At 38.7% G+C, this 27,476-nt stretch overlaps 1 pseudogene; it reads right to left on the reverse strand.

Annotated features, from left to right (window-relative positions):
• Positions 1-377: 377 nt before the first annotated feature.
• LOC104863862 lies at positions 378-27,107 on the reverse strand (annotated as a pseudogene).
• Between the last annotated feature and the right edge of the window lie 369 nt (positions 27,108-27,476).

The raw sequence follows: 27,476 nt of genomic DNA on the forward strand, positions 1-27,476 counted from the left end.
TTCATCTGGTTCGGGTTCTGATGAACTGCACCTTTGTTATGTTGTCAAAAATACTTATAGCTGAAGGATAATTAAGAAAGGTGAGAGACTTAGAAAAGCCCAAATGTTGTGGTTTCAAGGCGTTTCAGGTCTTTGGGCATAATTCAATACCTTAATACACTGGCTCCTGCCTTCTTTAGTGAAATAGCTTTTATAATTTGGTATGTAAGAAGCGAAATGTCATCTTTAACCCTTCTTTAAATCATGAATGGGGTGTGGATGTGAATGTTACTCGTCTGCTCATTCCCTTCCTCCAGTAAACAGTGGGACAACAGACTACTGTAAACAGATTACTGTATGGGCTACCAGAGAACCAGGTTGGCCTTGAACTCATGGCCTTATTTCTCTGTCATAGTTGAGACTCCTTGAATTGACTCCATGACAGCTACAAATCAACTACAAAGCTCATAGGGAGACTTAAGACAAATCATTGGAGGGTCCTCAGACAATGATTTCTACAGAAGGAGCCAGAGTCTAGGTAGAAACTTCCCTGAGCACAGCTGCATATTTTCTGCAATATCGTGCCCAATGTAAGAGCACCAATGGTTTCTCGTGCCTTCCAGGTCATCCTTGGAGATGTCATTATTGAAAAGTTGAAAGCAGGGAGTGATACACTAATTTATCTGTTAATGTCCACTGTCACAGTGTGGTCATCATTTGTTTCAAAGAGTGACGCTGCTTTGACATTTGACTCCAAGAGGCATTTTCTTCCACACAGAACAATCACTGATACCTTTACCCACCTGTGGGGCCCCTTCATGAGCAGAGTGGCGTTGCTATGCTGGGCATATATGAGGCAGGACAGTGCTTGGTACTTTTTGATAGAGTTCCAAGCCAGTTATGTGTGACACTAACATCTTGATAAACAAGCCACAATCTTCATGCCACCCCTCGTACTCTTCCATGTTCACGTCACCTGGACCAATTCCCTTCAGTTTAGCCTGAGCCATCTTCATAATCCCGATTGATCTTTCATCCTAAGTCAGATTTTTATCTGTAAGCTGTTCCAGAAAGGTCCATTCTACTCTTTTGTTTGCATCATTTTGGAAAATGCAGACAAGAACGTGTTGAAGTCTAGAGCCACTGTGAGAGGTAGGCGACTCTGACAAGCAGATGAAGAGACTGGAGCGTTCTTCATGGAATGCCTCATTCAGTGGGGCTCCGATACCACTCTTGTCATAGCATGTACCATACCCTGAGAAGTTCGTCCTTTTACAGTCACAGAGTATTCAGATGAGCAGGTAAACACATGAGAAGAAGCCTGCCAATGATTCCATTTGAGGATTTTGGCAAGACTGCTCTTCTTCCCACCCCTCTGTTTTCTGTTTAAACAACCAATTGTCTTTCTGAATGTAATGCTTGAATTCAACAGTTGTTAGGGCTTCCATTTGCCTCATCATTTGATCAGATTCATTTGGGGCCACCTCTGCATTAAAGCGAGTAGCTTGCCATTACTATACATCAGACAGTAAGCATAACATTTCTCAGGCCCCCATAGGAATCTCAAATTCTTCTCCGAAAGATTAAGTAAGATATATCATTGTACTTGAACCACATTTTCTGGGATTGATTACAGTTATAGGCCCAGTAGTGTCCAGAATTTGCTTGTCCTTAATGCACAAGAACTGTATGTAGGCAATAAGATACCTGAAGACAGAGAGAATCTCAGTATATCTGCTCCATAGTCTCAGTGGTGCTTGCAGTATGATTCTGTAAGTCATGTATGTCTTGTTCAGTTTCACTGCTCCATCTCTAAAGACAGGTCTTAACAAAGTTCATCTTCTCAGGCTAACTGTTGGAGGAGCTGTGTGTGCAGGCATTCCAGGGAAGATGGGGGAGAAGTAGTGGCCTGGTCATCACCTCAGCCTTGTGTAGATAGGCTGCAGAAAGAGGAAAGGCACTTTCAACATTTTGAGAAGTACTTTCTGGACTTGTGCTTTCCTTGAATGTCAGGATAGAAACAAGGCAGTGTGCTAAAGAGACTGCCAATGTCACATGTGTATTGCTTTGAGATGAACAGGTCTCTGAGGCAGGGTTTGTACTGGCAAATTCAGTGACATATTTCAACATATTTTGGAGTGGGAACTAAGCTGGATTTGAGCCATATTTCACATACCTTCCCAAATTTAGCTACAGAGCTTTTATGTCTTCCTTAAATTTTCAAATACACTCTCTGTTACTTTGAATAATCTCCTCACTCTTGTACATGTACCTGTCCATATAAATAAATACTCTGAGGGAATTCCAGTTTGTAATGACTTTTTTTTCTGGCTGTGCCAGGAATGGATTGATCTCAAATCTGGAGAGCTTGAAGGTCTCCCCCGGAGGTAGCAAAGGACACCTAAATCTAGAGCGTCTCAAGGTAAAACTAGCTGCATTTTATGATTGATGTGTTGTGGGGAATGTATTGGGAACAGGAGGATGAAGCCACTCCAGGTTTCTAACTGGTTAGCCTGTGACACAGTATCAGTACTAGGAAAATACAAAAATTGAGGGGATGCAAATTTAGAAGATGGTAATAGTTATATAGGTATATACAGATGCCCCTACGTGATTGAGATGAATGCATGCATCCAGTATGTAGCCTTTCATCCCAGGGTTAGCCTCTTGTTAGATGTTAGTTAGCATTTTGAAATGAAGCCATTTCTGGATTTGCCCACTAGAGGATACCAACATGATTCAAGATAGGAAAACTGTTGTCCTTGATGATTAAAATTACCAATTTGTATTTTTTTTTAAGTGCTCTGTGTGCACACAGAAGTGAAGCTGAAGTAAAGCAGCCCGCTGCCTGGGTAGTCTGTAAGAAAGAAATTCACTTACAAAGGATCCAAAATAAAACACATTAAGCTGGCTGCAAAAGAGAAAGTGAGTAAGTCTTAAATAATGAAAGGGTGCATGGGTCAGGCTTGGATAGTAGCAAGCTGCTTCTTTGTCACTGTGAAAGGACTTTCACTGTGTATCATCACAGGTTGGCCAACTTCATGAACAAAGAATCACTGCACAATTATAAGGGGTGAAGCAAATCCAAAAAGGGTTATGCAGACCATATTTAGCACAACTCATGATATTTACTTAATTTACTCTTTTTAGAAAATATTTACTAGCTATTGTTAAAGCAATTTGATCTGTGAGTTTAAATGATTGAATGGAGGCATCTCTCTTTCTCGAGTGTGTGCTTTTGGATTTCTGCCCAGTAAACCTCTTCATGCCTCTTACTGATGTGTCTGAAAATTCCTTTTCTGTAATGGAAGTCAGCACACCTGTGGCCTGCTCTGAGAGTGGAGTTAATCAAGGTTCCCCACCTCCACTTTGGGGACCTTGTCAAACTCTGTTCTGTGACATTTCCATGACTATTGGCAAAGGTTCCTGTTCTCTGGTTATACTTTATATTTCAAGGTGCCTGGCCCTCAGAAAGGACTATAATAGCTAGAATTAAAACAAAAAACCAGTTAACGTCCACTCTCCTGTTATTATATTTTGGGGTACTGGAGTCTCTGTGTAGAAGTTTCTAGGTTATTTCAATCCTGACCAAAGAATTGGTCAAGACAAGCACAGATAGCAATAAGCTTTTACATTTATTAAAGGTAGCATAAGAAATAGGTTCTACAGAGTGAATTTGGGCCAAATAAAAATAGGAAAAGAAATACACTCTCCAGGAGACAGCAGGCTGCTCTGAAAGGACACAGTAGCAAACAGCTAGATGTGGCTGTCCTTTTGTATCACCCACTCAAGCTCATGTCAGGCCTAGGCCATCCTATCGAAAACTTGTTGAAATTCTCCTAAGAAGTCCAGGTTCAAGACTCTTGGAACTGTTCTGCACATGTGTGCTGGGTTTTGTAATAACAGCTCACACCTACTTCCCCAGCCAGCTTTGCCACTCTCTCATCTCCTTTCTCACTCCCATTTCGAGAATGGTATGACTGACCCTCAGGTTGTTAACATCTGAAGCTTGGGTTCCAAAGTGAGGGAAGACACGTGAGCTAAGAAGATGGTCAACATTTTGACCTCTTCCCTCCAGGTCAGCCAGAACCCATGGCACCCATCTGCAAGGACCTGCAGCTCTGGCAAGTCACCCAATCTTCCAATCAGAGGGACTGTTGGAAACCTGGAGGACAGGAGTCAACCAATGTATATTTTGTAAAAAGGAGGATCACCAAACAGGGGAATGTAGGCATATTTTTAAGGAAATCAATGTGGTCAAGCGAGAATGGACACATTCTGGCAAATAACACAACTCTTAAAAAGAAAAAAATAGAGGAGTTATGAAACTCCTTATATGGCCCCAAAATACCCCCTGAGAAGCCTTAACTGACATTCATTTATACATCTATATGAATATCGTCTATTTATATCTATAGATTAATATAGGTCTTTGACTTGGTCTTGCATCCAGCAGGAAAGTATAACCAAAAAAACTGACTAATTGAGAGTAATATAGAAAGATTTCTAGACTAGATATAAAATGAGCTATACTTACTGCTTCAGCTGTTACTGGCGGTCTGTTGCTACTCCTGAAATATTTTATCCTATAGCCACAGAAGGTTACAAATTCCAGGCCTACTAACTCTTCAAAAATTTGTCCTTTAACGTCTCTTAGTGTATCGACATTATATTATTTTAATCTGTTTTCAAACACCCTTTAGTCAAAATTTGGCTTTTTGTTTAGGTGTGTCTGTAAGATAAAAATTGGAAAGTAAATATGTTATCTACTAAGCCTTGTTACCTTTATGGTATGAGCCAAGTTTCTGTCATCTACTTTATTATTATTATTTTTTTTTAGTTTTAATTGAGTTCATTGGTACATTTTAGGTATACAGTACAGTTACATTCCACATTGGGATCTTGTACCTTTACATGACAGGTCTTGGTTCTCATTTTTCCCCATAGCCCTGCCCTCCCTTCACCCCCTTCTCCCTTCCTTATTTTCAAAAATTTTATTTCCATTTTTTCATTTTCTCATATTTTTTTTCTTTTCTCTTATTCCCTTTCCCCAACCCTTCACACTTTCTCTACACCTTTAGCCCTTTTCTTCCTATTTCATATTGTTAAGTATCTCTTTAGGATCTTATGTACTGTTATAGTTTTTCATACCAGAGAAACTATTCAGTATTTACACATGTGTGACTTATTTGTCATCTACTTTAGACTTTATATATTTATACTATCTGGAGCCAGTCACTAAAATGAGTATTCAGGTCTATAAAATAGAGGGCAGATACAAGTTCAGACCCCTATAGTAAAAATTGTAATGGTTTAAGAGTTACAGAGAAACACAGATATCTTCATTTAGTGTCTTTGTGATATAGTGTCATTGTGATCAGTTGTTGTGATATAGGAGAACTATAACTCCCAATGTCTTGGGTGTCAAACTTGCCCGGTTTGTGGTCCCACAGTGAAGCAAAGGAAGAAATTTGAAGAGTTTTATTGGAAATAAAGAGAGCATAGCTCTTGGATTTCTAGGAGGGTTCTGGAATGGGGTGCCCATGAAGGCCTTTAGTTGGGCAATTTACACAGAAAAATCACAGTGTTGGTACAATGTGGATCAAACTACAATTCACCTATAGGATTACATGTATAGACACTTAGACAATATTTATCCAGTAGGGAAACAGGTGGTAGTAAGGGTACATGGAAAGAACAAAGGCATTTTGGAGAAGTGAGGGTCCACACACCCTGGTCACCCACCTAGAAGACTGAAGCCTATGTGGACTTAATGGTCTAAGTGGCACTATTACTTCACAGTATAATCTCAAGGTACTTTTTATGTGTTAGGGAGGCATTTAGGCATGGCCACTGCATCATCTTGGGCCCAATCTTCTTCAGATGCACCTCCAGCCACAATTCTGATGTCTTTATTTTAGGCTGCTGACTTCCTTGAGAGCCCAGTTCCTCTCTCACTATGTATTTATTTCTGTCCAACTTAGTTCCCTGTAATAATTGTTATAATTAGGAGATAATTGGACTTCTTACTGACAAGACTATGTTCTTGAACTTCACCTGTTGTACATTAGTAAAAACCTCAAAAAGATTAGAGATAAAATGCTTATAATAAATGCTGCCTAATTTTGTCTGACTTCTACTACTCTTTAGAGCCACTACTCATCAAAATTCTACTTTTAATTTTTGGCCTTTGCTTACAACATGATTATGAAATGGAGCCTAACAGTCCATGAAAAAGGAAAGAAAAAGGAAGGAAGGAAGATCACCCAGTAGATTGGGCCCATGCCTTTCACTTGTAAAATGGACCATAATCTTTCTGTGGGTGGGCTATCCTTCTCTCCTATAATGGAGATGAAACTTTCCATAGATTCCAAATTCTCTAGATTGCCACTCCCTCACAAAACATTTCTACATTCAAAAAATAATTGACCTCTCTCTGTATGTACTCTAAATCATGCCTAACATACCCCTTTATGCCTCTTAAAAAAATAAATGACATGAAGGCTATATGACTGCAAATTTGTTTGATACCAAACTATTATTTACTTTCTGAAATCATCCTGACATTTGCTATTGGTATTTAGTTGATTTAGTCATCTCTCTTTGATTTGAATATTCTCAGTGATACAAGTTCCTGTTTACTAAGTTCCATTTATTTTTACTCCCCCCCCTTCATATGAGAGAGCAAGACAGATAGTTTCAGTTCACTTTTCTTTATTCCTAACCTTATAGCTTGGTAGTATTTCTTTGGCTATCAGTCAAGAATCTTTCCATTGCCTCCTAATAAAATACAGCCTAAGGACACATGATTGATAATTCTATGCCCCTTAATGACAGCCTAAGCCCCAAGTTAGAATCAATTCTTCCAAGTTTCTTGTATGTGAATGAGGATGGTGTGGTTATCACAAAGACTGGCTATGAGAATGTGATGTTTGTAAAATCTGACCAGCATCCTACCTTCTGTATGACAATTGTGCCAGTTCATTTTAATTACCAACTCAACTGGATGAAGCAACTCTTGAGCTGATTGGATAATGGTGACACTATTATTCATCAGTGGATTAATCCCCTGATAGTTACAGCTGGTTGTGCTATTAGGAGGTGGGGTGTAGTTAGACCTGGGTCACTGGGGTGTGACTTTGGAGGGCATCTCTCTCACTGGCACTTCTTTGGGCTCTGCTTTTGGAGTCAGCCAACGATAGACTGAAACCTTAGAAACTGTGAGCCAAATACATCCTTTTTCTTTTAATTTTTTTTGTGTCAAGTATTTTGTCTGAACAGTGGGAAGTTGACTAACACAATAAAGAAAGTAATGGGGAAGTTGAAAATGACTAAATTATATTTTTTCTGGTTAGGCAGTTATTTCTTGAAGTGTGTAGAAACATGAAATCTCAGTGTTTTCTTCAAGTTGTTTCCGAAGTTGAGCACCTCCAACATAGTCTTATATTTGCTTACTTTAGGTTTACTTAAAATTTAGAAACTTTCTGCTTATAGCTTCTAATTTCTGTTTGCTTGATTTTGAGATTTGATATTAACTCACCTTCTAATCTGTTAGCTTTCCATGGAGTTCAATTAAATTAATTTTGACCCTAAGTTCTTCCTGAGACTATAAGCTCACAGTGTGACCACAAATTATGTGGTTCATTTTGTTGCTACATGACCATAGAATGTGATTAAATGGATCGTGGTCCTGCAGCTTTATAAAGCCAAATAATTTCCCGATTCCTAATAACATCTGAGGTTGTTTGACCTTGGATAGCTAAGAGTATTCAAATGCCTTTGCATAAACGATAATTCTGGAAGGCTGCAAAATAAGGTTCTTTCCCATAGTATATTATTGTGTTACTTCCTGGGTTCTCTTAGAATTTTGAGATAATATTTATGTTAGAGGCAGAGTTTCTGGAATTGGGGATGCAACCAATGTTCTCTTCCCTCTGGGTTCTTGCCCTGCTAATGATGAAGTATGAATTCCACAAACAGCAGTAGGGGATGAACTGAGTACAGTTTATTAGAAACAACAAAGAGAACTGTCAACACCAAGAGGGACTCCAACGAAGGGTCATGAGTAAGCATCTAAGTTCAGGAGTTTATACGTACTTTGTTGGGCCATTTTGGTGGGCACATGAAAGTGAAACAAAGGTACAAGGCAATTGCCGCTTCTAGCTGAGCTCCTAGCTCAGGAGGAGCAGACTTGTGTTGTACCACAAATTCCAAGGAAATATTTCTGTTTATCCATTTCCTTCTGTGGTTGCCATTTTTACCTAGGCCTCTAACTTTAGGAGAACAGATTTCCGCTGCTCTCTGGCTTCCCAGGGCAGACTTCAGTAAGCCTCTTTCCTGTGTGTTCCAACTGTTCCAGGGCTCATCTCAGTTTACTCAGGTCCCTGTTTTAGCTGCCCACTGCTTGTCTATCTCCTGGTCTCAATGAGTTGGTTTGTGATTCTAAACAATCATAACTAAGCTCAGAAGCCCAGAATTTGAATAAAAAGGCAAATTGTAAGGACCAGGCTCAGAAAGTTTTGGTTAGGATCAAGGACTCCCTTGGCAGTTGGACTCCAGATCATGTGTTACACTCTGCCAAAAAAATGTATCGACTTTTGCTCGTGACCTGAGACTTTTCAGCAGAGTGAGATCAAGAATGGTGGACTAATTAATCTCACAGAAGAAATTCAAGGCTGCCTTGTGGCTTACATACTGGGGGATTTTTTTGCCAGCTTTGTCTTGAGAAATAAGAGCAAAATGCAGAACTGAATGATTCAAAACATTTTGAGTTTTCATTAAGAAGAAGCCAAGTACTTTGGATCTGGACAATACAAAAGATGCCTTGAAGGAATGGGAAAACTTAGAACCTACTCTTCTAAGACTCAAGAGTGGAAAGAGTGAAGAGTGAAATCTTTGCCTAATGAGGGGAGCCACAGGGCACTCTGCTCCGGAATGGTGACAGCCTAAGGAATAAAAATGAATTCCCCAGGACTCAGTACAAAGTGCTTATTCTTCCAGGCAGAGTTCACCACCAGCAGCATGCAAAGGACTTGGCTACTGCTCAGCGAGTCGCAGAGCTTGGCCTTCATCATGTGATACTGATTTTATAAGGATGCAGAATGCACGAGTTGTGGGCCCGGGGAAGCCTTCACTCTGATTTCAGAAGAAGGCCTGGGTAGAAAGTGTGTGAAGCTGAGAATGAAGATGAAAGTGCAGTGGAGACCCCAGGAGGTTGAGGAAGCTAGGAACATGGAATGTCTGAGGAAAGCCACAAGGACTGAGCAGAGAGAAGTCATGAGATATGCAAATGAGGCAGGAGATTAGGTTGTGGTGAAAACTGGCTGGGGAAGTAGGCATGACCTGTGAATTACAAATCCCAGGACAGGTGTGGAACAGGCCCCAAATCCCTGCATATGAACTTCTCATGAGAACTCCAGCAGGTTTTTTGTAGGATCGCCTAGACCCGATTTCACCCTGAGGAGAGGGAGACACAGAAAAGACAGTTGGTACTGAGCATTTTGCTACTGTGATAATGTAATTGGGCTCACATAACTTATGGATGGATAAATTCAACACTAGTATTGCAAAAGCATCTGACCTTTCTATAGTACATTTGGAATATCAGTCTAAGTATTTTGTTTTGTAAAAATAAACAATCTTATATTGATTACTTAAAAAATGAGACCGTGGATGCAGCTTACAAGGAAACACTGAGCTCCAGGTTTTCTGTTGTTTCTCATTTGAATACTTTGGAAAGTAACCCATCAGGTGGGCAAATAGCTGACTGTGCCTGTGAGAGAAGAACAAGAGGGAAATGAGCTATTCCACAGAATTCCAGTGAGTGACAGGAAGAGCAACCTCATGTCCCTGAAGGAGCCCTGCACATTCCAGGGCAATGTCAGTCTGATTTCTTTGCATGCAGTCTCTGTCAATAGAAAATGGCCTTACTCATGCAAACAGTGTTCCATCTCTATTACCTCCATGATTATGATGGCTTCTGAAGATACTTGTGTCAGGTCTAGATTTGGAGTCCTCAGAAAAAATGGAGTCCTCTGATTTGGAGTCTTTCATTTTTGAAGCTGGCTGGTTGGAGTAGGTAAAAAAAAAAAATCACTTTCTGCAGTGTTTTTTAGATTAATGAATATGTTTGAACCATTCTAATGATAGATAGGAAAATTATTTCCACTGGAACTTTAAGGACTAAAACTGCTCTATTTTAAATTAAAGAGGTCTAAAATTTGTCAAGCTTATCAAAACTGCATGAGCAATGAAGAGGTACAAGTTTATAACCCATTATGGAGCACATTAATTTCTTAACATGAATAATGTTTTCTGCTTCATTACTGTTGGTGTGATCCTTGTGGGAAAAAAAGCAAAAGAATGAATGTGGGTCAGGGTAATAGCTTTTAAGGGAATGCTGACATTTCTCTGCTTGCTTATCATGATGAAAATTAATTTTATTTCCTTGCCATTGCCCTCTCTGTAGCCTTTGTGTCCCAAGCTAGAGGCATGATCCACGTGTTCAGAAACTAAATCCCTATTTGCACTATATCCAGGAAAACATTAGCCACATCTGTAAAAATGTTGAACAACTAGTCTAATAGAGCTAGAAAATCAGTGAGGAAAATGTAATATCAGGCTGGAAATAAATGACAGCCCAGATTATGTAAATGAAACTATCACTTGTGGTACCTGAAGATAAAAATTTACATAAGAAACCTTGTAAAGATGGTTTTCACACAGAAAATTTTAAATTCTGCTTGGCTTCATTTTGCTGCCTGTAAAAAGTTAAAAGAAGAGACGAACTACAGAAGAAACTGTTTTGTTTGTAAGCAGTATTTAGAGATTATACAAGGGCAAGGTTTGCTTTATTTGAAAATTTAGTCTTTACAGAAAGTAAATGAGTTTTCATGCAAAATATGGCTTGGGCCAAAGAACAAACAAAATACTTAGGTATAAACCCTTCTTCAGCATCTTTCAGCAGTATCTTAAACTGCTACCCAACTGAACTCTCTCCATTGGACCAAAAGACTTCTAAGTATCCTAAGGACATTATTTCATAGCAGCTTGGCAGACAGAAAGAGGGCCTTGTGTCTGTCATCTCAGTTTACTCATTATTTATATATTTTTTTAAAAATTATTTTTGTTTATATAATTTCATCTCAGTCTCTGCTTCCTAAGGGGCCTTTTTTTAAGTTCAGCAGAATGAGATGTTCTGTTTCTAGGGTTCCAGTTAAAAACCTAGAATTGTCTTACAACGATTCAGTGCTCTGGTATGTTTGAAGGGTTTCTTCTAGGGTCTGCTGATATTTCCTGACTGGTTTCCCTGTTAGTCATTTGACTGACCCTAAATCAATTACTGTACCCAGGACTGTACCTGGTGACATTCTTATCAGGCTTTCTGAGCAGCACCAACAATCGGGTGTATTCAAACTGTCTCTACCAGTTATGAAGAAATAAGGGAGAAGAAATTCAGGGGCTCTCTCTAGAAGGGGAACTGAATGCAGGCGAGAGAGAAATATCAAGTGTCTACTCCATCTTCAATGCACCCTGCAGCCTTTTTATGGGCTGGCAGCCTGGAGTTGTATCTTCCCTATCCCACTGTTGGCCCTTAAATATCACACACAGCCTGCTGCTAGGCTTCTCACTTTATTCCCTACTTCTCTTTTCTAGGCGAACACAGGTCTCTTTACAAACACTCCATTAGTTTTGATGTTTGTCTCAGTGTTCTGGTATGTGTTTGAGGAGTTTCTCTAAGGTCTGCTGACATTTCCTGATTACTTACTATGCCCTAGTTCTGTTTTCCTCCTGGGCCATCCTTCTTGGAAAGTCATTCTCTTCGTCAATATCCTTTAACACTGGATTTGTGTGTGTACATTCAAGCGGAAAGGGAGGCCCGTCAGCACGAGCAGAATCTCATGCCTGTGCTTTGTCAAGAGCCAGAAAAATTCATGGCAAATAGAGGAGCATCTTGGACAGGCAGGATGTTCCTTTCATCAAGGGGCTAATAGAACAAAGCTTTTATAGTAAATGCAGACATGCTGTGGTGAGGAGGAAGAGACAAGTTGTTGAATATATATATGCAGGGTAGGCACTCATATTTTATCACTGTAGAAGAGCATAAAGTCAGCAGCATTTTTATCTGAGGCTGAGGAGAAGCTACCACCATTCTATCTTTGGTCTCAGTGAAAGGCCGTATTCAGTGCTCGTTCCAGTTTGCTGGCTGCTCATTGTGGACACTTTTCCATGACCTTGAGTTGTCTAGGCTCTTCTGCCAATGCTCGTATGACAGCATGAATTCTGTCTCAAAGCTGCTTTTATAGATAAAGTTGTCCCTGGCTGGTACATACTTCTAAGGCTACAGTAGGGAGTTTAAATTCCTGGATAGCCCTAGGCTACAAATTCAGTGCTCACCTTGGAACTGTTGTGACTTGGTCAGAGTGTGGATTGATGCGGTGCGAAGAACTATCGCCTTTATATTACAGACTTTTCCCAACTCCTTTTGGATGACTCACCTATTACAGCAGTGATTATAAATGTTACTTTTATAATGCTATCATCCTTTCTACTGTATTGCGTGGTATTCCCCTCTATGGCAGGAAATTGATTTGAAGGGATATTTTTTCAAATGTATATTCTGAAATATTTATATAATCATCAATCAAGCATTTGTCATGTTTTATAAATAACCGAGAAAATTCATATCAAGTGTGTAAATCTCTGTGCTCAGTATGTTATAATTCAAACAATCCTGGGCCAGGAATGTAAGAGCCATAGATTATGCAAAGTAGGTTGAGACCCTCTGCTCAATTTTCACACATATAAAATGAAAATGTGAGCTTTTAAAAACTTTTGTTCCTAATATAGGTTAATTGTTGAATTGTGTCTTCATGACTTTCCCTGAATGTTTCTGATAAATTTTAGATGACTTTTGTATTAGTTACTTTCCTAATGCTGGAACAAAAGATCTGATAGCCATAGCTTAAAGGAGGAGAAGTTTAATTTAGCTCATGGTTTTGGGAGATTCAGTCCATGGTTGGCAGGTTCTAAGGCAAAAAAGACTAGTAGAACAGCACAGTGGAGGAGAGCTGCTGACCTCATGGAAATCAGGAAGCAGAGAAGGAGAAAGGAGGAGCCATGGATGTGAATAGACCCATCCAAGTCATGTCCCGAGCAACCTGCCCTCTGCAACCATGCCCTACTCCTGAACACAACTTTTGTTGTAAATCTAAACAGTAACAACTTTTGAATAAAGGTTTAACTATTTTAAGATCTTAAAGAGCATGTTTTAAAGTTCCCATGCATCCGTATACTTTGCCTTACAGGGATAGGCTTCACTCCAGGAACAAAATCTGGCATTTTCCTCATTATAATCATCACCACTGACATCAACATGATTACTAAGAATCAGTGCATTATATGTGCCAAACTCGACGGCAAAGCTATCACACATTTTCCTGTGTGATTACAAAATAAGATGCCCTAACATTACTTAAATTTCATAAATGCAAAAAAATTAAAATGAGAGGTTGCACAAGCATACAAACTAGGAAATGGTAGAATCTAGTTTTCAAAATCAAATTGGTCTGATTGCAGAGTGTTCTTTCTGCATTATTCTGTATCTATTCCTTTATGGACACAGTAAATGAGAAAAATTATTGGACTGTATGAGAGACATTAATAAGTGTAACAGGAGAGTATTTTGTGAATGGATTCCTCTACATTCTTATACTTTCACAGTGTATGTTTGAATCCATCCTTAAAATTTTACCTCCTCTCAATGAAATAGTCTCAAGATAACAAATGTTGCCAAAATCAGGCTTTCAAACATAAAATCTTTCCTGGAACGTTTCTTTGCTCAAACCTTTCTTATTATGAATCACTGTTGCTCTGCTCTTCATTTTTATGTTAGAATTTTTTCAATTACTTCCATATGTGTACTAAATTGAATATTCCAGTGACTCAGTACATCTAAAAATATTGACTCATAGTAATAGGCACAAAGAAGGTCCAAGGTCTGTGCTGATATCCTGAAGTTAAAGAGAATACTTGGAGCAAGGGATATTTGCTATTCTTTTCTACCACACTTTTGGCAATAGAACCCATGATTTTTATTTCTTTACCAAATCATGGAGTCAATTGCCATAGTACTACTCATAGAAAAAAGAAAAATTTCCTATGTTTTACAGGGATCTTAAACTCTTTTCCATCTCTCTTTTTCTGCTCCAATCTATGTTTTGAGGTAATGTACTTGGATTTTCAGGGGCCAGAACAATTTGCATATATTCTACTACTTGTGCGTTTATTTAATGTGCTTCCATATATATCCTTGTAACCTTGAGTTATGCATTTAAAAACTAAAGTTTCTACCTGTTTGAGTAGGAAATTTTGTAAGTGAATATTTATGGTGACAGTCATTGTAACATCTTGTCATAAGCAAAATGTCAAAAGAAGAACTTGATGTAGGATCGCTTAGTCATACAGTCACAGTAAGTGACTGTTAGCCTGCTGTCTTCTGCATCTAGCATTTTATGCTCATGGTGGTGACAACCAAAATAGTAGTAAAAAATTAAATTTTGGTCTCTGTATTTATGGTCAAATATATTGTAATATAAAATAAATAGAAATATAACATATTAAAGCATTCCACACTTATAATATATAGCATATATTACACAAAATTATATCATGTAAATTATTTTATATTTAAAAGTATTTTTATTATATAACATTATATATAATATATTATATTTATATAAATATTTATATAAAACACAGATATTATTTTATTATTATATAATAATAAAATTTTATGTGTGTGTGTATATATATATATATATATGTGTGTGTGTGTGTGTGTGTGTGTAAATATATGACCCAGGCTAGTCTCAAACTCTCGATGTTCCTCCTGCCTTAGCCTCTTGAGGCAGGTACCACCACATCTTGCCTGGGCAGATAATTATTTTTTACTTGCCGTTAAATTCCCTTCCTATCAGCTCCATGAGGTTGACTTAGACATTGGTTTACTAAGGAGAAGTAATGACGGGCACAATATTTGTGAGCCTCAAGTACCCAACAGCAGCATTTATTGGGCGTGGCGTATGGGAGGTGAGAGGAGGAAGGGGCTGTGAGCCAGACGAGATGTCTTCTCTTCGGGTGAGGACAAGGCAGAGATAGTTTCTGAGGAAGACATTAAGAAGAGAGATGATTTGTACTGCATCTTTTCCAATTCTATCCCCATAATATTCTGATACTAGAAAGATGGAATTAAAAATAGACAGGCCAATCTAGGAAGATTATTCTGCACTCTTCATGGACTTAAGTCCCATCCCACTGTATTTTGAGTACTATTCCTACACAAACTCTATGTAGCTTAATGGTACTCTTATTTCACAGATGGCCAGGCGATAAAAAAGATGCAAAAGCTATGTAATTTTTACATTTACAACTTCTAGGCACATATTTCGCTGTCTAAGCAAGGGCAGGCATTAGAGTGAGATACTTAGAATTATTTTGTTCAATTTTTAGATCCAGTGTTACCAACGTTGTTTTTCCATTTAATTTATTTGTTCGCTTGTATTTGTTTAAGGGTCTCAGGGCTCAGTTTAAATTAGTTTTTTGCCATATAATCAAGGTTACAGTGTGGATTACTTGATTTCAGTGTGAAAAAAAGGAGAAGGACAAAGTTAGAATGAAATTCAATTTATGGCCCTTCAAACAGAGGGCCCAGGGAAATAATTCAAGGGTAGCTAGTTTCCTTCTCTGTTTGGGAAGAAGAATTTCCTTACCACATTATACCTAATAATTTTTCTGTGTTATGCAGGGGAATTTGCAAATTTCTCCCTAAGCTAAGCAAAATATAAAGCAGGAGAGGACTGATAGTCATTACGGAACATCTAAAATACACGCATCCCACTTTAACCAATTTAGGGATTAAAGTAATGGAAGCTGGCAAGTGATTCATTTTTCTATACCTAAACTTCACTTACTTTATTTATACCTGCTTCTTTCAAAACAGCTGCTACCCTTGTATTTTTCATGTCTTCCCCAACTCCTTTATTAGCTAGTCAGGCAAGCAGTCAGTTGTTTTTTCTGGCTTCCATTTATCTTCCCTTCTCCATTATTTCTCATCTTGAGGAGATAAGCCTTTGGAGAGTAAAGCGTCTAACTTTCAACTGGCACCATTGGCCCATGGATGGGTAATTCCGTCAATTATTTTCTTAATGGCACCAGGTGCGGCTTTGATGGGTCTTCTGAAAGCTACATCCTCACTTCCTTTTCCCACACCCAGAGAGAAAGCAGTGCATTTCCTGCTTCACACCTTGAACAGAGGTAGCCTGTCCTCCTTTCTGCTGATCATAATTTATGCTAACAAGGTGTGAGCAAAGGGGCAGAAAGGATTTAAATGGGGGTTTAATGAGAGTGATCCTTTATCATTCCCAATGGCTCTCAAGTTCTGTGTGGGCAGCAATGAACGAAGGTCTTCAGGACTCATAAACAAGCTGGCAAATAACCTTTCTAGCAAACGTCCTTTATTGCGGCTAGCCTGAGGCCAAGCTCAGCACGACCTGGTACATATTCTTGTAAGCAGTTGTTTGGAAACTGCAACAGGGGTTTGTGGCAGATTTTGAGTGAAGGATGGGAGCCTGGGTGGGAAATTCCTATTGCTAGGCAGTTGTCTGCATGTGTCCTTCAATTAGAGGCCACTAACAGTAAGAGGATGACTCTCAAGAGAGGCTGCCCACTGTGGAATTAGTTTAATCAGGCCACAGTCTGGAGGGGGACAGAAATGAGGAGATTGCTCTACAGAAGAGGTTTGCAGAGCACCCAGTGGTAGGCACCTGTCCTTAAAAGCAGCTGAGGTTAGAATAAGAATAGATGCCCCAGCCATATGCCTGGAATTAGATAGATTAAGACCCTGGGAGAATCTTCTAACTGGTGCGTGTGAAAACTTCAGAATGGGTGGTAGAAGACAGATACTGAGACTTCATCTCTCGAGGGCTGAAGAAAAGAGATTTTTCACCTCGGATGAGAAGTTTTGCAATGTCCTCACAAGGTTTTTTGTTTTTTCATTCAGGCACCAAGATTTGAAATATGAGTTTGTGATGAAATGATGCAGGGAAATAGGTCATATGCTCCTTCTCTTTCTCACCCTACTGCATAGAAAGAGTCAAAGACAGGGAAGAAAAGGAAAAAAAGAAAGCATGAGAATTAACAAATAAGGGAAGTCATCATATACAGATATATCCTAGTGGTGAATAGGCTTTGAGCAGTGCTCTAAAACTTCAGTGAGCATTGGCTCATGAGGAAGACTTGCTAAATTTTAGATTCTGATTTCATAGTTCCAATGTATGGCTGTTATTCATTTTTGTCAAATCTCCAGGTGCTGCCAGTGCTGTGGGCCTGAGAACCACAGTAAGCACGGAAACAATAAGAAATGCAAGTGAAATACTGGTTAAATCAACTCCCAAAAGTTTGAAGGAGAAAAGATGCAGTACAGAATAGAGACTTTCACACTAAGGACAGGAATTGGAGGCTGAGAGTCAGAATTTACTACAAGTCTGCCTGTACTCAGGCTTTAGGGTATTTCACTCTCCACTTTCACTGTGAATATTTTTGTAAAATGTTATTCTGGGCACCAGAGGTTACTTGGCAGAATACAAGAGAGTAAGGTTGAATTGTCAAGGTAAAACTAAAGTAATAAACAACAGATTGGCAAACTGAAAATGGGGCAGTATTCTATGTCAAACGTATTTATGTGAAATCTAAGAGATATTTTTCTTTTTCTTTTTTTCTACCCAGTAGAAGAAGTCACATGTCAGGGTAGGGATTGGAAGCCCTTCACACTTTAGAGTATAAAGATTACTCAAAGAAACATTACATGTTTTGTCATTGCTAAGGTAAATTTACTCTATGAACCCTAGGTATAGTTAAACAAAAGATCATAGAATCTTGCCTGTGTAGAAAGAAGAGGACAAGAGAGATAGTGGCACTGAAAAGAAGTTTGGGCTCTGAAGCAGTCTGGTTTAAAGTTTCAGTTTGGCCGTTTACAAGCTACTTGCTATTTATTCCATTATTTAACTGCTGTGAGAAGTCATTTCTCATCCACAGAATAGAAACTGGCATTACTATACATAACCTGTAGATGTTGCAAGCTTTAGTCATGACATTTATTAAAGAGTGGGCAGAAGCAAGAACTGGGAACCTGAGGAAGAGTCACCATGGGAAGCAGATGTATTTAGCTGACACCCATTCTTCACCTTGGCCAGAAGGAGTGGACTGCCGAGGTGTTGAGTCATTAGGATGTCAACGTCCCTGTTCGCCCTCTGAGTCACAAGCTGTAGAAGCTGCTCTGGATAGGGTGAGGAGCATCTTTCCTCGAGAATGGGATTAGACTCCAAGGGCTAGAGATGATCAAACAGCAGCAGCAAATAGAGAATCTTGCTAAGGAGTTAAAGCCAGGCCCAGATGACTGATGCAGTGGTTACCTAAAAGGCAAAACATGTTCTTAAAGCACCGGCAAAATTGTGGCCTGTGTATGCTAGATTCCCTCTAGGCAGCCTCACTTCAACCAGTCATGGTAACTCAGAATCCTGTCCCCAAATGACTGGATTCCGAGAAAGACTCAGAAAGGGGTCTTTCTCTCCTGTCTTCTCTACTTGTTTCAGCTTAAAAGTCTACCTTGCTTTTCTCTCTCTGTCTCTCTGTCTCCTTCTGTTCACCAACTTTTACTACTACTGAGACAATGATAGAAAAAGGCAGACTCAAGAATAAAAAGTGTCTATAATTCAAATTTAGCATTACAGAGTATGGCTCTCAAGAAATCCCTAAGTTTCAATAAAAAGATTATTAATTAAAAGAGAGGCAAGTCAATCAACTGTGCACTGTTGGCCAGAAGGGCAGGGTCCCATGAAGGACTGGGATAGCACGCTGTGGACACGGGGCCGTTTGGACCTAGATGAACACCGTCTTCACCATGGTCAAAGGACTTCCAAGGGTCTCCTAGCAACCTTTCCCACTCAGCTTTGTCCAGGGCACACAGGGCCAAGTGGCTGTACTGTGGAGAAGGTGACACTGGGGACTCAAGAGGGAGGAGCATGTTCTGTCCAGCTTTTCAGGAAGACAGGCTGGGAGAGGGCCTTCCACCACTCATTGCATGAGAAATTGTGTGTTAGTTTGGGTTTATTTTCTTGCAGCGATACAGTGAATAGATAGGGATGCTCCTTTGCATGCTCTCCTGATAAGGGATCGTATGCAAAGAACATATCCAAATTCCACATTACTTCAACAGTGTTGGTCCGGTTTTTCTTTCTCCCTATAATTTTGGCATTGAAGGTTAGTTAACTTCCACTAAGTGGGAGAGCAGACACAGTGCTTTTTCTCTGCATGTTAAAGACACTGTCGGCTGTCAGTCTCCGTATTCTTTCCCTCCCATCCTTTTGAAGGGCAAATCCTGCTGTCATGTTTACAGAAGCACCTGCATGAATCTGAATATTTTATCCCTGGATAATTGTATTAACAAATTTGCAAAAAGTGGTAATTTGTCCTGATAAATCAAACTGCTGGGGTAATGAAGAATAACTATTTATGACAAGAAATGGATTTAGCAGATGCCAACAGGAGCATAGGTCATTGTCTTTTTCCTGACTCTTTAGCCCTCTCCTATAATTAGATCCTTTCTCACCCTGCAGCTCACAGTGATGTCATCAGAAAAGGAGACAATGGAGACCTCCTTGTGGCTCAGATAACCTGATAAGTGGCTTTTCACAGTTTACATCGAAAATGATCCTGAAATCTTGTATGTACTCAGATGCAAAGTTCTTGTCTTGATTCATGCTAACCATCATGAACACAGGAGGATTTTGACCATATACAAGTCATAAAATGTCCCAAGGAGATATTAGAAACAAAGCTACACATAATATTTCAAAACCTGTATTAGAAATCAGATGTTATACAGCCTGTTTATTATGTAGCTGTCAATCATGTGTCACATTCAAGCAATAAATTATGCAGGGCATAGCTAAGAAGCATTTTCATAGACCTATTCATATCATCAGTCATGGAATGAAGCTCCCTGTTTACTAAGTAAGTACCAGGCACTCTTCTTCTCAAAGCTGCACAGCAGCCCTGGATAAGGGCTCACTACTTCCTGGCACATTTATCCCACCCAACAATTCTGAGGGGCAGCTGTGATTAATCATAAAAATCAACCTTTGAGATCACCAGTAAATTGCCGGACAGAATCATCACCAAGCTACTGTGAAGTGCTAAATATCTTTGATCACTATATTTTGAAGTTTAACTTTTGGAAAACAGCAGCAGGGAGAAAAAGCATGTAGACTTTTGCAGGTTCTTTTTCATTGCATAATTAGACTTTTAAAAAGCGATGAATGTACACATACTGTAGGACATTTGCAAGGAAAGGAATGTTCTGTTTATGTTTGTTTATTCTCACATGCCCTCCTTTAAAGCAGATGATTATTTTATAGAACTCATTTGTGATTATATTTCATAATGAGTCGCATTTGTTTTTGCTATTATTTACAGTTTAAGAGCTAAAAATAACTCAGAAAAATCAAAATATGAGCCTGTTGTCACTTTCTTCCTCCACTAAGGAAATACTATCTAGAGCATAAGGGCCAAGTTCATTTATTTTTATTAAAATTTGCTTTGCAAAATTCTTTTCCTTACTCTGACATTAGTGGTAAAATTATACATCCACTTTTCAATTCATTCTGTGAAAACTCATACAGAGATGGTCAGTGGTTCCCACAAGAGGGCTGAGGTCATATGAACAAATCATCACATTCAGACGTTATTGTAGCTAGAATATCTTAGAGATAAAGCCAAAATGTGAGCAACAGCTGGCAGCTCCTGCACTTCTGAAGAGACCTATTTGGAAAGGAGGGAGCACTGCGTTTAAATCCCATGGCTGTGCTCAGCCTGAGCTGCACTATTACATCATCTGAAAGGGAGTGAGTTTCAGAAGCATCAGATGGCAGAGAAAGGACCAATTTTTTTTTATTTGAAAGGTTTTGTATTCAAGAAGGAAGAGGTTGTACAGGTCCCCAGGCAGAAAGCACCTAAAATTTCTACCTATCAACTGTAACTGCAAATAGAACACAAAGATGTAATAAACCATTATGTATTGGATGGATCAAGGGCTTAAGATTCATGAAGACTTGTTTAGGTCCCATCCTCTTCACTTCTCCACAGTGTGGGACTGGGCTGATTTCCTCACTGGTGAAATGGAGAACTAAGAAAATGCTCACAGCTTGCTCGACAGGTGGGCATGGTGCCACTGTGCAGATGGGACACAAGAGATGGGCTCCTCATCTTCAGTGTGGGGAAAGAGTGGTGTGTTTATGAGATGACTACTTGTTCCTCTGGCAGCAAAGTGCAAGGATGCAGAATCTGGAGAAGAGGAAGAAGGCTTGCATTGCACAATGCTGATATTTGATATTAAAATTCAAAATGAGCCGGCATTGATAAACATTTAAATTCAAACTTCATGAATTAGACTTGCTCAGATGATCAGCCTTAGATCTTTTAGTTAGATGAGAGGAGACATAGCTTTGGTTTTAACCTTAAAAATAGTTTTGGCAGCATGGGGTGTGGAAACTGGAGATCACTGAGCAGCAGCTCCAGCCCCCTTTTAAATTTTGAGCCCAGGTTGCACTCCAAATTGCTGTCCTCCTGCCTCAGCCTCCCAAGTAGCTTGGATCACAAGTGTGTGCCACAACACCCTGCTGGTTACTATATTGTGATAGTCTTATAATTATTTTCAAAGTGCTTTATTTCTTATTTGGGACAAGAGTGTGGAGTTATGAAAAGGAAAGACTTGCTTTGCTAATCCTTGGAACTACTGCCCTTTTGGTAGGAGATATAAGATCCACTAACAAGTTTTACTAAGCCTTAGTTGCTTTACTTAAAGGATAAGGATATCAATCTTATAAATCCATTACTTTATAGGATATCATGAGCTTTTTATGAAATGATTTTTCCTTATACTAGTCCTATAAAATAAATATTTTTAGGACATTATGAATCTTGTGAAATGATTTTTCCTTCTTCTGAGAACGGTGTTTTTCTTCCATTTTTTATGCTGTAGTCACACTCTTCCTACTGTCTCTTTGCTTTATTAGATTTTACTATCCTTGTAGGTAGAGCACATGCTTGCTTATTGTACTCCACCAGGACTTGTACACCGTAAGTGAAAATAAATAGTTTTAAGAGAGAGAAGAAGGAATTTAAGAATATATCTGCTGAATATTTTACTTCATGCATTATTTCATCTTAGTGCCACTTAAGTGTCAGGTATTATAAAATTTAGCTAAAAACATAGTGATCTCCTGATCTCAGATCATCTTATTAAAAACATTTTATGTTCAAAGATTGTTATTTTTGATATAATATTGGCAAAGTAGTATTTTTCTTACTCTTTTGCTTAGAAAAGGAACGAAGACAGTGGAGCACACCTCTTTGGATGGGTTGAGAAAAAGATAGGGCAAAAGGTGAAAAGTTAGGCTGTTTATACACAATGTGGCTTCTTACAGATCCTGTCTCAGAGTTTCTGCTTTCTTCCAGGAGTGCGGAGAGAATTATATCAGTGATAGGAAAAGCCCAAGTGTGCTTTGGAGGAGTACCTTGAAGGGTTTATATTCTTGGTCACATTTTTTCCTTCTTTTCTTTGTAGAAAGGCTTTTAATTCCTTGTTTGCTGTCCTTAGAATGTTTTTCATAACCAAGCTTAATTTGGATGTTAAACCGCTTGTGGAAAAAATTACAACTCAAATTTTCTTTGAGGATGGTATTTCCTAATCTAATTTCGGTAAACCTGCAACATGACCACAGTTACTTTCTTATCTCCAAATGTGCTTAAGGTTTTCTAAATTTGATTCAAAAGCGAATGTCATCTGCTTCTTATTTTATTTTGTTTTGTTTTTCCCTGAAAGGGAGATATATTACCAAGTTAAAGCGCTCTATTGACAGACTAGTGGAAAAAGCACTGCCCTAGTTCAGGGTGGAAAGCTATTTGGTGCTGGCCTTGGTCCTGACACGCCACTACCTGGGAACAGAGAAAAGCTGGAGAGAGTCAGGTCTAAGAGTATAGTAGGGAGAGCGCATCTTTGGTAAACAGTGGAGTTAGGTCTAATTTGAACTCTGAACTCTTGTACACAGAATTACCCCACAATCTTGTTTCCTCTTTTCCCTCCTCCTTCCTCTCCAACTCTTGAAAGATGCTCTGACTCTCACTTGTTCCTAGATTATACCTATTGTTGACTATCTTCTCAATATTTATTTTTTCTAATATTTGCTTAAATTATGGGGTATGCTGCATTGAAGACTATTGCAAACTAATAGGAGCAGGAAGAGAACAATATTTGTGGCTACTGATTAGTCGTCGGGCCAGGATATAGACATATAATCTTTATTTCACAACTACAAAGGTTGATGGACGGCACAAGTATCATTCACTATATTATAAAACACTAAAGTTATAACTCAAAGAAGTGAAAAGATGCTTCCAAGGTCACAGATTTGTCACTGGTGGAGCTTCGATTGAGTTCCGAGTCCGTCAGTTTCAAAATTCATCTTCTTTCCACTGCAGCATGTTTATCAGAAACTATAACAAGAGACTTCAAGAAATAAAATAAATATTAAACATGATAAGAGGAAGTGGATATAACAAAGCAGACGTAATATAGATAGTTGATTTTGTCAGAACTGTATCCCTAGCGTCTGGCATAGGTATCTTTAGAACGGAGACTTGATAGACATTTGTTGCATGTAAATTCTGGCTAAAAGTGGCAGTAGAGTAGAGTTGTCAAGAGTGTGTGTGTAGGGGATGTGTGCAGTCATATGTAGGAGGTAAGAATTTGAGATTAGCTTTAAAGAATGGCAAGAATTTGGATATGCTTATTGTGGGAATTATGCAACAGGAAATGAGTTTTTGACATATGGGAATGAAATGATCCAAGACAGAAAATATGAGAGAGTTTTTAAACTATGAAGATTGAAGTCTGAATCCATCAAATCATTGAAAGATTGAGAAAAACTTTAATGTGAGAAGTTTAGCGCTTTCTATCACCTGTACACAAATAGGACAGCTGTCAGGGCGAGAACCACCCTACCTAAATAAAGCTTCTCCACTCACACAGTGCCATGGGTCACTGCTCTGAGGACTCCCTACACTCGTGTTCCCACCAGAGGACCTTCCATGTGGCCTAAGGCAGCCACCTGAAATGGTCAGACTGAGTAGGGAATTCCCCTGCAGTGTATGTCCATCTTGAAAATGCCAGTGTATTTGGCATTTATGTATGTTGGGCTTTAGGATAAAACTATTTCCCAAGATCATTGAGCAAAAAGAAAAAAAAACTGATTGAGAAAGTGGACCATGTTTGCCAGTGGCTTTATGTGTTTTGTAATAAAATTCCTTAAAAGCTGAAGAGCTGCATTTGCTTCATGAATTGAAGAAACCAATAATGTCATTTTCACAATATCTTACAGCTTCAGAATCAGGAGTTCTTAGGACCCCACTAAAGGAAGGTGCATTTCTGCCCTTGAGTTAGTGCCATGTCTCCAAGTGTTGGATATTTATTTTAAAATTCTCAAATCACCTAGGTTTTTCGTTCCCTAAAATTAATCTTTTATCAGATGATCCTGATGCTTAAGATAATTTTTCTCATGTTTCTACTATATTCATTAACTAATTTCAGATCACAAAAATATAAAAGGAAACAGAATAGTAGCATCAAAGTACTGAAAGCATGGGGTTGTGGGATAGGTCTGAATACAGACTTTCTCCAGAACTGACAACTGCCTTTTATTAAAATTAATATTTTCCAAAAATAGAGGCTGCTCTAAGGTATAGTCACTCTAGTATGACGAGGAATTGTTAGAGTGCCTAAACTAGAAAGGTTTCCATAAGCCCAACAGAGATAAAGTGTCCATAATGTATATTTATTTTGGAGTTCATTAGCATTATTTTGTTTATTTGTTTTGGTACTGGGGATTGAACGCAGGACCTCACACTTGCCAGGAAGGCACTGTGCCACTGAGCTAAATCCCAGACCCATCATTAGCATTATTTTTGGTTGAATTCTCCCCTAAACCCAAGACTATTAGCTTTATTTGCATGTTGTAAATAGCAAAAATCCTGGGTTAGCAGTAGTTGTGACACGTGTCTTCAATTAGCATCCATGTTAAAACTAAGATTCCCCAAATTGCAAACCAGAGTTTCTTCCTATTAACCAGGCCACTAATAAGCAAATGCCTTTGCTGTTTCTGTCACTATTGATACCTGTATTTCCCAGGCTTCTCTCATTCTTCTGAGAAGTATTAATAGGAGATACAGACATTTAAACACTAGTCATTTTCCTTAAAATGACCCTTTGATCTAATTAAAGAGATAAGATGTCTAAGTAATATTACATGTTCTATTAAATTACTTTTAAAATCCCCTCCATAATTACATTGGATAGTGTTACAAGAAAATCTCCTAACGGAAGTGATGGGCTTAGTGGGTTATTATAAAAGACCAAGGATTAGAGGGTGTAAAAATCGAGAGAGGATTTTCCAAGCCTGAGAAATGGTGTTTCTACCACCAACCAGTGGAGGAGTATGTACCTGCAGGATTGTGCCTGGGTGGTGGTAGTCTTTGTTTTAATCCTTTGTTTGTTGTCTCTGTGTGGTTTGTATGTGGTGGAGACACAGTGAATACTCAAAACATTAGCTTCTCAGAGGCACAGCGTAACACAGGCTGTTGAGAATTATTAATAGTCTGATTAAGGGCTAATTAGACTTTTGGTCTCTCACTGACCATGTGTCAAAGGAACAATTGAACAACCTCCCTTAGGACTGATTCTCTCCTTCATGTGGGGATATGCTATCTGCTTCACAAGACTTTAAACAGAATCTATTCTCTCTTTGAAAATCTCCATGGGTTAATGCCACCACATTCGAGGCCATCACATCGGGGTCTCCAACGATGCCCCGTCACACGATTCAGACCTGTGTTTCTGCTTGTTTGGCTGACACTGACTATTAGATGTCCATAAACATCTCAAAACTGAAAAAAGAAGTATTCCCCTTTCTAATCCACTCTTCCAAAAATCTCCCATCTGCTGATATACTCTTTACTGGGGCAAATAGGATCCTCTCCATCTCTACCTAAACTTCAGAGTCTAAGAGACATTCAATCCTCAGGCAACTAAAACCAATAAATAAAACGAAACAGAAATTCTCTACAGGGCAAAGGATGTTTAAGTCTACTACATTGCCTCTTTCATGGCTACGTTTGTATCGTCACAGGTATGGACGTAATTGCATACTTGTATAAATACATTTGATGTGTTTTAAAGGAATTGATTTTTATAAAATTTTAATGTTGGGGAGAACTCAGAGTGAGGTAATGAGGTACACGTTGGGAAGCTGACTTCAGTTACGTATCACCAAGCATGAGCCACATCTAATAACTACCATCTTGGATGGCAAAGGTGTGTCCCGTGACACTTGTATTTCCTCTGCTTCTTTCATTCTTCTGATAAATATTTCTCAAGCCTCCTATATTTGGAAGAGATAAATTAGGGATACTTAAAGTAGAGTCATTATCCTTAAAAATCTCTTTGATTTAATTGGGTATAAAAATATATAAGATTAATATTACAAGTTACATAGTAGGTATTTAGTAAAAATAAATGGATAGAGGTATAAATTAATGAATGAGTGCCCTGTGTTGAGGGAAACCTCTAAAAATAGACAAATGCACATTGACAGCCGGCATAACTGCCTACCGAGAGCAAAGGTCCACTTGCCAGCTTGATGCTGCAGATTGAGGATGTGTGAATTTGGCAATGACACAGCACACTTTGAATGAATTTCTTGTAAATTCCAGATTACTCCACTGATGTCTTTTAGTATGACTTTGAAAGCTTTGGCGGGGTAAATGAGCTCTAGAGACTCATTGGAGTCATAAAAACAAACTTTAAAACCAGGGTGCAGAATCTTAAGAAATAACATAATCTTGAATTTTATTTTTAATAGAACCAAACAACACATTCAGCTTTTCTTGTGTTTGGAGTGCAGTGAGACTGAATAAGTCTTCACATTTGAATTACCAACATTGACTCCTGCCATGAACATCTTGAAAAATTTGGAAACTGGACTGTGGCCCTTTCTAAGCTTAATTTACCATATGCTACATTTTCCACACTGTGGTGTAACTAACTTCAAAGTCCAATCTTAGTTAGATTTTAAATCAAACTACTCTCCTTATTTTAATAATAGACTTATAAACACATATTCATTTAATTTATTTATTTATTTATTGTTTTTTGGAGATAGGTTCTCACTATGTAGTTGAGACTGACCTGGAACTCACTGTGTAGCCCAGGCTGGTCTCGAACTCACAGTGATCCTCCTGCCTCAGCCTCCCTAGTGCTGGGATTACAGGTGTGTGCCACTATGCTCAGCTTATAGTATACATTTTTATATATGTCACACATAGGTAGA

Source organism: Fukomys damarensis, unplaced genomic scaffold (assembly GCF_012274545.1).
Source record: "Fukomys damarensis isolate Sample0158 unplaced genomic scaffold, DMR_v1.0_HiC HiC_scaffold_8, whole genome shotgun sequence".
Lineage (NCBI taxonomy): Eukaryota > Metazoa > Chordata > Mammalia > Rodentia > Bathyergidae > Fukomys > Fukomys damarensis.